Raw genomic sequence first — 12,513 nt, forward strand, 5'->3', positions numbered from 1 at the left:
CTTTGTAAACCTTAAAAGCACTATAAAAATGTCGATTATTATATCTCCTAATATTTAAGTAGGGATGAGAGATGGGTAAAGCTATGGGAAGAACATGATATACACACATGAATAGTCAATGAAGCAAGCATTTATTAAGCGCCTAATATGTGTCAGCCATTGTGCTAAGTACTGAGGATATAAACAGAGTCAAAAGATAGTCTTTGACCTCAAAAAGTTCACAGTCTAATGGGGGAAATAGCATACAAACAACTGACAAGTAAGATAAATGTAGGATAAACTGAAGATAACAGAGGGAAGGCATTAAGGAAGTTTATAAAGAAATATATTCTAAGTGCTAAGTGAGTGAGATAAAAAATAATAAACTGGCAAGCAAAAGACTCATTAGTGGAGGGATAAAGAGGGGAGGTGAGAGAAAAACATGAAGTCTACTCTCATCACATTCCACTAAAGGAAAGAATAAAATGCACACTCATTTTGGTAGGAAAACCTATCTCACAATACAGGAAAGTGGGGGACAAGGGGACAAGTGGGGGGGATGATAGAAGGGAGGGCATGGGGAGGAGAATGCAATTCGAGGTCGACACTCATGGGGAGGGATAGGATCAAAAGAGAATAGAAGTAATGGGGGACAGGATAGGATGGAGGGAAATATAGTTAGTCCTATACAACACAACTATTATGGAAGTCATTTGCAAAACTACACAGATTTGGCCTATATTGAATTGCTTGCCTTCCAAAGGGAAGGGGTGGAGAGGGAGGGAGGTAAAGAAGTTGGAACTCAAAGTGTTAGGATCAACTGTAATGTTCTTACCACTAGGAAATAAGAAATACAGGTAAAGGGGTATAGAAAGCTATCTGGCCCTACAGGACAAAAGAGAAGACGGAGACAAGGGCAGAGAGGGATGATAGAAGAGAGAGCAGATTGGTCACAGGGACAATTAGAATGCTTGGTGTTTGGGGGGGGAGGGGATAAAAGGGGAGAAAATTTGTCACCCAAAATTTTGTGAAAATGAATGTTAAAAGTTAAATAAATAAAATAAAATAAAATAAATAATAAACTATGGTGAACTCCGAGAAGAGAGAGGGGACCCCTTCAGATGGAGGTGACCAGAGAAGGTCTCACAAGGAGGAGAAGATGGTCACTGAATTGGACCTGGGGATATGGGAGTAGGAGAGGAAGGAGTAAGGCATTTCTGATGTGAAAAACATTCTATCCTGAAAGTAAAAAAGCACAAAACATTTGGGATCAAGAGAGGAGTGAGCAGACCAGAGTGACTAAAATGAAGAGGAGGTTTCTGTAAGGGAAAAATAGAGATCCCCCTAGTAAGGAAGGTGAAGAACTGACTAAGGAAGGTCTTAAATGCCAGGCTAATGAATTTATGAAATGATGATGAAAATAGCATACCTGGATTAAAGTAGTTATATTTATTATTAACTGTAAAATGCCATATAAATGTGATTCGATGTGACTATTTTAAAAGTTTTTTTCTTTACCTTATTTCATTCAATCCTTCTAAACAGCTTCATGAGGTAGATAATACAAGTATTATGGCTCAGTTCTACAAATAAGGAAACTGAGGTTCAGATTAATTAAGTGATTTGTCCAAAGCACACACAGAGTCAGATTAAGCTCTTCTGATTCTGACCTTTCCTCCTACAGTCTGAAACTTCTCCACTTTAATAAGAGCCTCCAAGAAACATTTTAAACCCTCAAAATAGTGCTATTTTATTCAAGTTCTCATTTAGCACCCAGTTCTGACCCTCCCTCCCAATTCCAAGATAAAGAAAGATATAAAATAGGGACCCTGTAACAGGAAGAAGGAAAGCTACTGATTCAGCTGCCTTTCTCTATGTCATTCCTGTATCCCTGACTCACCCAGCACCCAGTTGTGAAATCAGTGTACTGAGTCACAAACATACAGGTCTCAAGGGCGACAAAAAAAATAAAAACGACAGATCCTTAAGAGAGACTCATAATCCTAAATCACCTCCATTCCCCAAAGGCAACCTGCCCAAGATGGAGAGGGCATCGAGTGGGAGAGAAGGAATCCGTTGCATTCTGACTTTCTGAATATCCTTCCCTGTAATCTGATCTCCTAGAAATTTTACCCAGAAGTCTTTGAGACCTAATCTCAAATATAGTTTCCCCAGAAAACTAAGTGAGAACAGTGAAAGAGGGTAGAGGCTGGATGGACAAATCACATTAAGGAAATGTAAATGAGTTGGAAACGATCTGTCCATTGAAGCACTGGTTATATAAAGGGTATGACTAGGATGCCTGGAACTTTGAGGAGGGTAAGATGGGATATTGACCCCCTCAGATGTCTCTGCAGGGGAGAACCACAATGATGGACTTAGGAACCAGGGACTTGGGGGTAAAGGACCCCCACCTACACTCAAATATGATATACTTTATTTGGATCCCCTGCTGTCTCAACTTGGGGTGTCAGGGAAGACAGATGGGAATAATGAATGTTGTTAAAAGGTTCACGGTGACTCACTTCCCTGTGACCACAATGGTATCATGACCATCCGCAGGCCCCCAGGGCCAATGTGACATAGATCTGTTCCTTCAAAAAGTTGACATCTGGGCTGGGAATTGGGTGAGAGTCATGGCAGAGAGTAGAGGATGTGATCACAGGGTATCAGAAAATCTGATCAATCCAATTCCATGAGGTTTGATTTCCTGAGTATGGCCAGTTCCCTTCTCTGCCCCAAGGTGCAAGGGAGGAAAAAGAGGGGAAGAGGGGAAAGGTTATATTTCCCAGAATATTTTTCAATAATTAGAAAGACGTGAAAAGTTCTCTACATCAATAGAAATCCAAGTTCAAATTGTTCCTCCCACACTTACTAGCTGTGCGACCATGGTCAAGGTTTCTGAGTTTTAATTTCCACATCTGTAAAATGGAAACAAAATTGCTAGTTGTACCCACCTCACAGGAATACAGGGAATAAAATATAACGGACAGAAAGTATTTTACAAACTTTAAAGAAGATTGGGAACAAAGTGAAGTCTGTATCTCCCTCAGAGATTTCTCAGCACAGGAGAAACTAGAAAACCTTCCCTCTGCCTCACCCCCTTTCTGCACCATTGACATCCCCTCCTTGCCTAAAAAAATAGCAGTGGCTGAGGAAAGTATTGGTCATCAGTGGAAACAGAGGAAGGAATGGCATGACCCACAAAAGACTAGACATCTCTGACTACAGAAAGAACAAGACCTGGTACAGGACAAAGAAAATGAGGAGATTCCAGGCCCTGATTAAGTCAGAGTTAGCCTGGGGGGGTGCTCTTGATGTGAGGGAGGGAAATAGCCCTTTTCTTCAATATTCCTCTCAGAACTTTGAAGGCGTAGAGCTTGGAAGGGGCTTTCCTTTTCTGGGTATGGCTGTCAGCCATCTCTGTTGCCCTAGAAACCTCTGTTTTTCAGAGGGAAATACTCCCTCCCCTCTTAATTAGTCACGAGTTTCCTAGAAGCAGTATGGGAAGCGCCTGCCAGGACTTTACACAGCTGGAACTCATTAGACAGAATATTTGGGAGCTGGATGAAGGAGCTGGGCCAAGACATTCAGTTCCCATGACCCTACAAAGGTTTCTTCCTATCTACCATAGGACAGGAGGAAACTTACTGCAGACCTACTGGTGTTTCCAAAATGCCTTCCCTGGGAGGGGGAGGGTATGGGAAACCATATCCAGCCTGCCCTGATCCTCAGATAGGACCCTATTCCTGAGTAGATTAGGGAAATAAACAAACATAGGGCAGGTGCATAGGAGAAAAAGCTTTTCAGCATCGTCTGACTAGTATGTGTATGTCCAGTCCTGGATTCCAAGAGAAAGGACTCCTGGGAATAGGCAATATGGCACAGGAAAAGAAAAAACCCAATAGATTTGGAATCTATAGACCTGGCTTCAAAGGCCAGTTATCTGTTACCTATGTGAGCTTGAGGAAGTCACTCGTTAACCCCTATGGACTTCAGTTCCCTCATTTATAGAATAAGGAAATTGGACCATTTGGTCTCTGATGACCTTTCTAGTCCTAAATATTTCTTTGAAATAGAATCTGAGGTCCTTCTTAGGACAGCTCAATGCAATGACCAAACATGATTCCAAAGGACTGGTAGTAAATCTTGCTTTCCACCTCCAGACTGAGAAGTGATAGATTTAAGATGCAAAATAAGATGCACATTTTCCAATACAGCCAACAGTAGAAATTTGCCTTGCTTAATTATGTGTATTTGTTACAAGAGTTGAGTTTTGTTCTTTCAATTTGGGGGGTGGAGGGAGAGGGAGAAGGGGGTCCTAGAGATAAGTGGCCAGAAAGAAAGAAAGAAAGAAAGAAAGAAAGAAAGAAAGAAAGAAAGAAAGAAAGAAGGGCCATTGATATGTATTTTTTAATGTACAGAAGAGAGTGGAAGAAAGAGCCAAAAGAATCTCAGACAAGCTGGATAGCTTTGAAAGATACATGTTGAATTTATTATATATTTTAAAAAGAAAAAAAGACGAAGTTTCATGTACTGTCCTCTTTTTCTGTTCTATTAGGTATATGGAAATTCTTGTTTTACTTGCTTTTTGTTAAGTGCAAAATAAAAACAATTAAATTGTTTTTAAAAAGGGAACATGAGGTCAAGGACTAGGACTGTTTTCATTTTTTTTTTTTGTTTGTGCGCATATTGCTTAGCACAATTTCTTGTTCATAGTAGACACTTTATAAACCTTTGTTGAATTTTAATCACTGACCTTGCAAATTTCTCTCTCAGTCCCTAACTGTAGCAGGAAGTGAATTTAGATTTCAGGGTTAAGTTTTCCAATGGTCAAAGAGACATGGGAAGGCTATTACTATGGTTTTTCCTAAAAAAAAAAAAAAATAGCAAGTCGTACGTAATAGAATTGTAGTTTCATATCCAATCATCTTTCGATTATACTGTGTTACGGAAATGCTTATTTTTATACTTTAAATTAAAAATAAATAAAATTTTAAAGTTCATAAAAAAGAAAAAGAAAGAAAAGAAAAGAAAAGAAAAGAAGGGAGATGTGTATGCCTTCTGAATAGGAAGTTACTGCCTCTTCTCCAAGGAAGGCTGTTGTAGCTCCCTAGATGCTATTCATTGAGGGGTCTTAGAGGGATTATCTCTATCTACAGGGATTAGAGGAAGGAGAGGATCCTCTTCTTAATGATTTAGATAAAGGTATATCTGGCTTCCTTCTCAGATCAGTCAATAATCATTTATTAAGTGCCTGCTAAGTATCAGACACTGTGTTAAGTGCTGAGGATATAGAAAGAGGCAAAAGGTAAGTCCTTTCCCTCAAGGAACTCCCAACCTAATGACCAAGAATCTTGACTGGCTAGAGCATTGGGCTGAATCTAACAAGATTAAATTTAGTAGGGATTAACATAAAGTCTTACATTTGGACACAAAAATACCCAAATCCACAAGTGTAACATAGGAAAGCCTGGTAGGACATCAGTTATTCTAAAAAAAGATCTGAGAGGCTTAGTGGACTACAAGCTCAAGAGTCAGCAGCATGATGTACAGCCCAAAAAAAGATGATTCAATTCTGGGCCGTATTTTTTTTTTTTAAAGGCATAGCTTCCAGGAAAAGAGGAGGTAATGATCTCACTTTGTCCTTCCCCTTCAAATCTCATCTGTAGTGTCGCATTCAGTTCTGCATATGCTATAGCTTAAACTGACAAGTATCTAGAGCAGGGTAACTAGGGCAGTTGAAAAACTTTGGATTCACACTCACTACTTTAACTGTCATGGTAAAAATATCGAGGGGAAAAAGTATTTGTGTGTCTAGAAAACATTATACACGTACTTTTTTCTACTCTGATTCTGTAACGCTTCTGAGTTTAGATTTTTGTTTTGTTTAACAAAGAGGAAAAAATGTGATGAAGCAATCAAGACTGAGAGGTTTAGGACTGACGCTTAGGGATCAGTTGATCTTCACTGGCCAATAACCTTACCTGGCCAAATTAATTTTAGTTGAGAAGTAACTTTTCAAAAGCCAATTTCTTTTGTATTTGTTGTATGAAACTGCCAATATCATGAATAGAAAATAAGAACCCAGATGGAGGAAGAAAAAGTAATGTTAAGTTGTATTTTTGTGTTACCTAAGTGAGCAGTCCAAATGCAAGAGCAAGCAGCTGAACTTTACGGAACGAGGTGTTGATTTAGAGGCATACATACCTGCATTTTACATTTTCTTGATGTGTAATCATATTGCCAAAGACAAACTATTTCATCAATTATTGTAAATAACACTTTTCCCCAAACCTACCATAAAGTTTCTGTGATCTATTGTCTTCCAGTTGCAATAAAAATTACTGAGTTGCATCAATTGAAGAAAAAAAGAAAAAAGAAAAACTTTGGGTCTATGCCATAATATAATCAGAGAAACTGGGGATATTTAACCTGGAGAAGGGAAGACTAAGTTGTATCTAGTCTATAGCTTTCTTCACATATTTGAAGGCTATCATGTGGAGAAAGAAATCAGACATATTCTGTTGGAACCCAGAGGGCAGACCCAGGAACAATGGATGGAGGTTGTAAAAAAGCAAAGTTAAGGGGGATGCAGGAAAAATTTATTTGGAATTACAATTGTTAAGGCAAGTAAGTGGTATAGTAGATAGAGAACTGGCCCTGGAGTCAGGAGGACATGAATTCAAATATGACCTCAGATACTTACTAGCTGTATGACCTTGGGCAAGTCACTTAACCCCAATTGCCTCCAAGGCCACCCCCCCCCAAAATAATTACAATTGTCTAGAAGTGAAATTGAATGCCCCTGACAACTAGGGAGTTCCTACTCCTTGGGGGTCTTACAGCAGAGGTTAGAGGACTATTTGTCAGGTCAATTATGGCACAGATTCCTTTTGTGTATGGGTTAGACTGGATTGCCACTCTCAAATTTCAAATTTCTGCTTTCCTGGGAGTTGGAGTGGTTGGTGACTCTAGAGGCAAGTGTCAGTCTGGTGACAATGATAGAGAGATTGGCTGCCTTCCTGGAACACGTAGCTAAGATGTGATAGAAACATTCCCAAGACTTGTCAAACCAAATGATTACTACTGACTTATGGTGATTCATGTGGACACGTGTGATATTGCTAGAGAAACCTAGAAAGCATTATTAAAGATTAAAAAATTTGGGGCAAGAAGTCAAAGACCATAAGGATACAGATAGTAGTAGCCAGGGAAGATGTTTTAGTTGGGTGGTGAAGAGAGCCATTGGGGAATCAAATGACAGGCCTTTCCCAGAAGCAATAGTAGTGTTTGATTTGATTACTGTACCCACAACGAGAAGTAGGGGAAGAGATACTCAGCAGCGTCAAAGGCAAAGACATGAGTAGGGACAAATAATTGGATGGAATGTGAAAGCATGATCTATAGTATAGAACTGGCGATATAGCTGGGTCAGCAACCAGGACAGCAACCAGTGCACACAATCCAAGGCTAAGTGGATTGTCACCCAGGGCATGATTTCCAGAGGTCCAGTAGTCCAAAGATAGCTCAGAATGAGCTGAGGCTGGTAAGGAAAGCTAAGGATGGTTCAAGTGTGTTTGGTTTTTTTAGCTTTATTTGGAAAAAACAGAAAAATCCAAAAGGGATACAATTGGCTACTCACTATGGATGTAGCAATGATGAGAGAGAAGAGACTGAGCTACTCAGCTCTTGTTTTCATTCTTTTTTTTCTCTGCCAAGGAGAATGATCTTTGAACAGGAAAGGACAGAACCTGAATAGCTAATAGGGAGTCAATGCCCTAGATAAATAAGATAATAAGAGAGGGTTTTGCTGGTCTTAATGAGTTCAGGCCACCACAATTGCAACCCAGAGTATACAAAAAACTAGTAGGCATGATTGCTAAGTAACTGTCAATGATCTCCAGGAGATAACAGAAAAAAGGAAAAGTACCACTGGATTGGAGACGGCCATATGTGCCAGTTTCAAAAAAAAAAAAAAAAGGAAGAAAATGCATTCTGCAACCTAGAGACCAGTAAGCTAAACTCACTTAATTCCTGACAAAATTCCAGGACACATTATTACATGGTTAGTAAACATCTAGAGAAAAGAAACTGTGACTTCATCAAAAACAGGTCATGCCAGACTAACTTAATTTTCTCATTTGACAGATTTACGATGCTGATATCAGCAGAATGAATAGCCGCAGATGAGGCTTGCCTAGATGTTAGCAAAGAATTGACAGTCTTTTATGCTATTGTCTAGTCAAAGAAATATATTAATACCATAACCTGCATTGGTGGCAGAAGTCTGCCAAAAACAATTTAATTAATTTATCATTATTCTAAATTCACACATTGATTTGCTTAAGAGAAATAGCCAAATTGACATGGTTGCCTCCCCATGATCTCAAACATTTTTCTCAAATGAAGGTTCTTAAACTTTTTTGTGTGTCATGGACACTGTGGATAATCTGGTGAACCCCATGGATTCCTTCTCCAAATAATGTTTCTAAAAGCATAAAATAAAACCCATAGGATTACAAAGGAAATCAATTATCTTGAAAGAAAGTTACCAATATATTCTGAAAAAGCAAATTCATGGGTCCCAGGTTAAGAACTCCTCCCTGCTCCAAAATAAGACATTTTGAAGTAACATTTATAAGAATCGTTAACAAGGAAAATTTCACAAGATGATAAAACATAATTGCAGAATTTAGTCATAAGACCAATAGTCAATATTTTGAAAAGCTGCAGGAGACTCATTCTCCTAAAATCACTCAGTCTCTCTTTGGCCCATCCGCTTCAAGGGTTCTCCACTCAGGAGCCCACAGGTAAACAGGAAGTGATCCAGAGACTTCATCTTTCCATAGTACCCTAATGCCTTCAAGAGGGTTTTGTTTCTAGGTGAATCATGCCTTTAATCCAATGGATCTCAAACTTTTTGGTCTCAAAATCCCTTTATGCTCTTAAAAATTATTGAGGGCCCCAAAGGGCTTTTGTCTATGTGGGTTCTATCTAATAATATTTACCAAATAGGAATTAAAATATTTATTTATGACTTCATCTAAAAATAATAATTTGTTATTCCATGTTAATATAAATAACATACTTTTATGAAAAAATAACTATATTTTACAAAACAAAAATATTAATGAGAATAATAGCATTTTAACATATGTTTGCAAAAATAATAAATAAAAAATTAACATTAAAAAATAAAATGAAAATAAATAAAATGAAAATGAAAATAAAGTAAATTTTTAAAAATAAAATTAATTTTAAAATGATGTCTAGTTTAACAGAAGATAACTATATTTTCATCTACTTCTGCCTTCAATCTGTTTTGATATGCTGTTATGATTGAAATATATGAAGAAAATCTGGCTTTACACATGTTGTTGTTGCTACTGTTCATCTTTCATTCTCAAAGACCATGACATCAGGGAGGTGATGCCATGACACGCAAATGAATTGAATTTGCATGAGGGAGGGCTGTGTAAAGTCACCAGTCTCACTTTCTCCTCTAGAGCCAGCTAGATTCAATGGTGAGATATAGACCAGGACAACTGGCAATGGTCCTGGATGCAGTGGGAGAACTTGGTCTTTTTAAGCGAAAGTCTTTAACAGATCTCAGTTTGACTGAGGCAACAGTCATTCAGTAGAGGAGTATTTTAATAGGTAAATAACATTTAATAGATAAATAACATCTTTGTATTGTTACAAAAATCAATTTTATTTACACCCCCTGAAAGTGTCTTAGAGATCCCCACGGTCCACAGACCACAATCTGAGAACCTGTGCATTAATCCTTTCAGGGACCTTAACTAGCCCTAAAGCAATTCTCTTTCTAAATTTGGTTGCCTCAATTAATATATTTTCTAGGGCCTTAGCTTTTATTCTTGGCCTTTTGTAGACTTTCTGAAAAGAAAGGTAATGGGTCTAAGCAAAAGGAGAAAGGATTTTACTGGAAGGCATTGTTTCCTGAGAAGTTTAAGTACTGATAAAGTTTTCTTTTTTCTGGTAAGTCTGGAAAGTAGACTGAAAAAATATTTATTTCTTAATATTTTTAGTTGAACTAAAAAGGAGTCAAATGAATAAAAATTCATTAAGCAGTTTCTATGTCAGTTACTATGCTAAATAATGAGTACAAGAAGGTTTTAATTTGCTTTTCACACACTCCTTGTACAAAAGATGGGGAAATGGGACTAAAATTCAATGGATTCAGAAATGTTAGAATGACCAGACTCAAAGAGTTATCATTAATCATTTGAGGTCTACTTGGAAGGGGGCTTCCAATGGAGTACTACAAGAATTTGTATTTGGCATTTTGTTGTTTAACATTTTTAGCAATTATTTGGATAAAGATATAGGTGGCATGCTAGGGAAATTCACAGATGACACAAAGTCAGCTATTATATTGGAAGACAGACTAAGAGTTTAAACTGAACTTGAGAGACTAACATTGGGACCAATCGAAGAAATTTCATAGGGATAAATGTAAAGTCTTACCTTTGGGTTCAAATAATCAATGTTACAAGTACAGGGTAAGGGAGGAATGGGTGGATAATAATTCATTTGAGAAAGATCATGGTTTTTAGTAAAGGGAAAGTTTGGTGTAAGTGCCCATTCAGCAGTCAATCTTAGGCTGCATTAAGAGAGGAATAATACCTAGGAGCTATAGAGCTTATTGAGCAGCTTTTATACCTGGGATAGAGAGCACAAATGGATAGAATTAAAAAACCAGGAGAGATCAAGCTGGTTGCCTTCAGGAAATTGCAAAGGTCCATTAGTTATTCCAAAGTCCATTACTTATTCCAGAAAAACCGACCAATTAAAAAAAAACAAACTCAACATCCTACTAAAATTCTTTCTAGCTTTGAGACATAAATATATTCTCTGAAGAATAAAATTAATATCATCCCCATATATACCTATATATTTATAAGAATAATTTTCATGGTAGCAAAGAATTGGAAACAAAGTAGATGCCAGTCAGTTTTAGCTGGGAAATAGCTAAACAAATTATAATGGAATGGAATGTTACAGTGCCCTAAGAAATGAATCAATATGATGAATTCAGAAGACAAATATGAATCGATGTGAAGTGAAATAAGCAGGACAAGAAAAACAATATATACAATGCCCACAACAATAACAAATCAAACTGAAGAAAAATCATAATTACCAAGCTTGGACCTTAAGAAATGATCTAAGCAAGTACCTTCCCCGACTTTTTTGCAGAGGTGGAAAACTATGGGTGCAAAATATTGTGTATAATGTCAGACCTTTTCAATAGGGTTAGTTTTGCTGAACTATTTTTTTAATCCTTTAAAAAATGTTTGTTGTAAGAGCTAACTCTCTGGGAGGGGGAAGTATATAGTGAGGATTATAGATGATATGAAAACAAAAGATAGCCATACAGCTTCATTTAGAAAAGAAAATGAATATCACATGTAGGTCAATGGAAAGATTTATTGGAGGTAATTACTTAAAGTAGCTTGGAAACGCCCTGAATCAGGGAAACGTAATAGGAAAATTCATAGAAGTAGCACTGGTCATACAGGAAGGGGGAGGGATGCTGGGAAGAAAGCCTATGTGTTCTACTACATCCTTAAAATGTCAGGAAATATTGAGAAAGACCTGAAGCATGTGGTGCATCTTCTTACAGTAAACTTATAGGAGGCACATGGAGAAAAATCATACAGAACATTCAGGAATAGATGGGTTACAATCTACATGACTGGAAAGAACCTCCAAAATGATGAGGTCACAGATTCATTTGGGTACTGAGTAATGTTCTGGAGTAGAAAGAATATGGATGAGCTGGAGATGATCCAGAGGAGGTTAATCATTATGGTGAAAGGTCTCAAATTCATGCCATAAACAAAATGGTTGAAAGAAGGAGAAATGTCTGGTTTGGAGAAGAAAAGGCTGAGAGAGTATTCAATATATTCAATACTCAATAGCACGTCTTCAAATATTTGAAGGGTGTCATGTGAAAGAGGGTTGTTTGTTTTTCTAGAGATAGAACAAGGAGTAATGCAGTCCTTTGACTAAATCCAAATTTCATAGAACAGATCCCCTTAATAAAAGGATTTGTTCTGTAAAACTTGGACTCAGTCAAAAGGCCATACCCAAGGACCTAGAAGGCCATATGTGACCTCGAAGCCACAGGTTCCCCACCCCTGAGCTAGATGTTACAAAAAACAAATGTAGGTTTTATGTAAGGAAATATTCCCTAAAAAGAAGAGCTTTTCACGTATGGGATAGACTCCCACTCACTAGCTGTGTGACCTTGGGCAAGTCACTTAACCCCAATTGCCTCATCCTGGGTCATCTCCAGTTGTGCTGGTGAATATCTGGTCACTGGATTCAGATGGCTCTGGAGGAGAAGGGAGGCTGGTGACCTGCACAGCCCTCCCTCACTCAAAAACACAGTCAAGTGCAAGTCATGTCATTATTTCTCTGATGGCATGGTCTTCTTCAGCAACGAAGGATGAACACACAGCCTCCCTCATAATGTAGATCTGAAAGCATATGATTCTTAGATCA

The sequence above is a fragment of the Notamacropus eugenii genome, chromosome 3 (genome assembly GCF_028372415.1).
Source record: "Notamacropus eugenii isolate mMacEug1 chromosome 3, mMacEug1.pri_v2, whole genome shotgun sequence".
Classification (NCBI taxonomy): Eukaryota; Metazoa; Chordata; class Mammalia; order Diprotodontia; family Macropodidae; genus Notamacropus; species Notamacropus eugenii.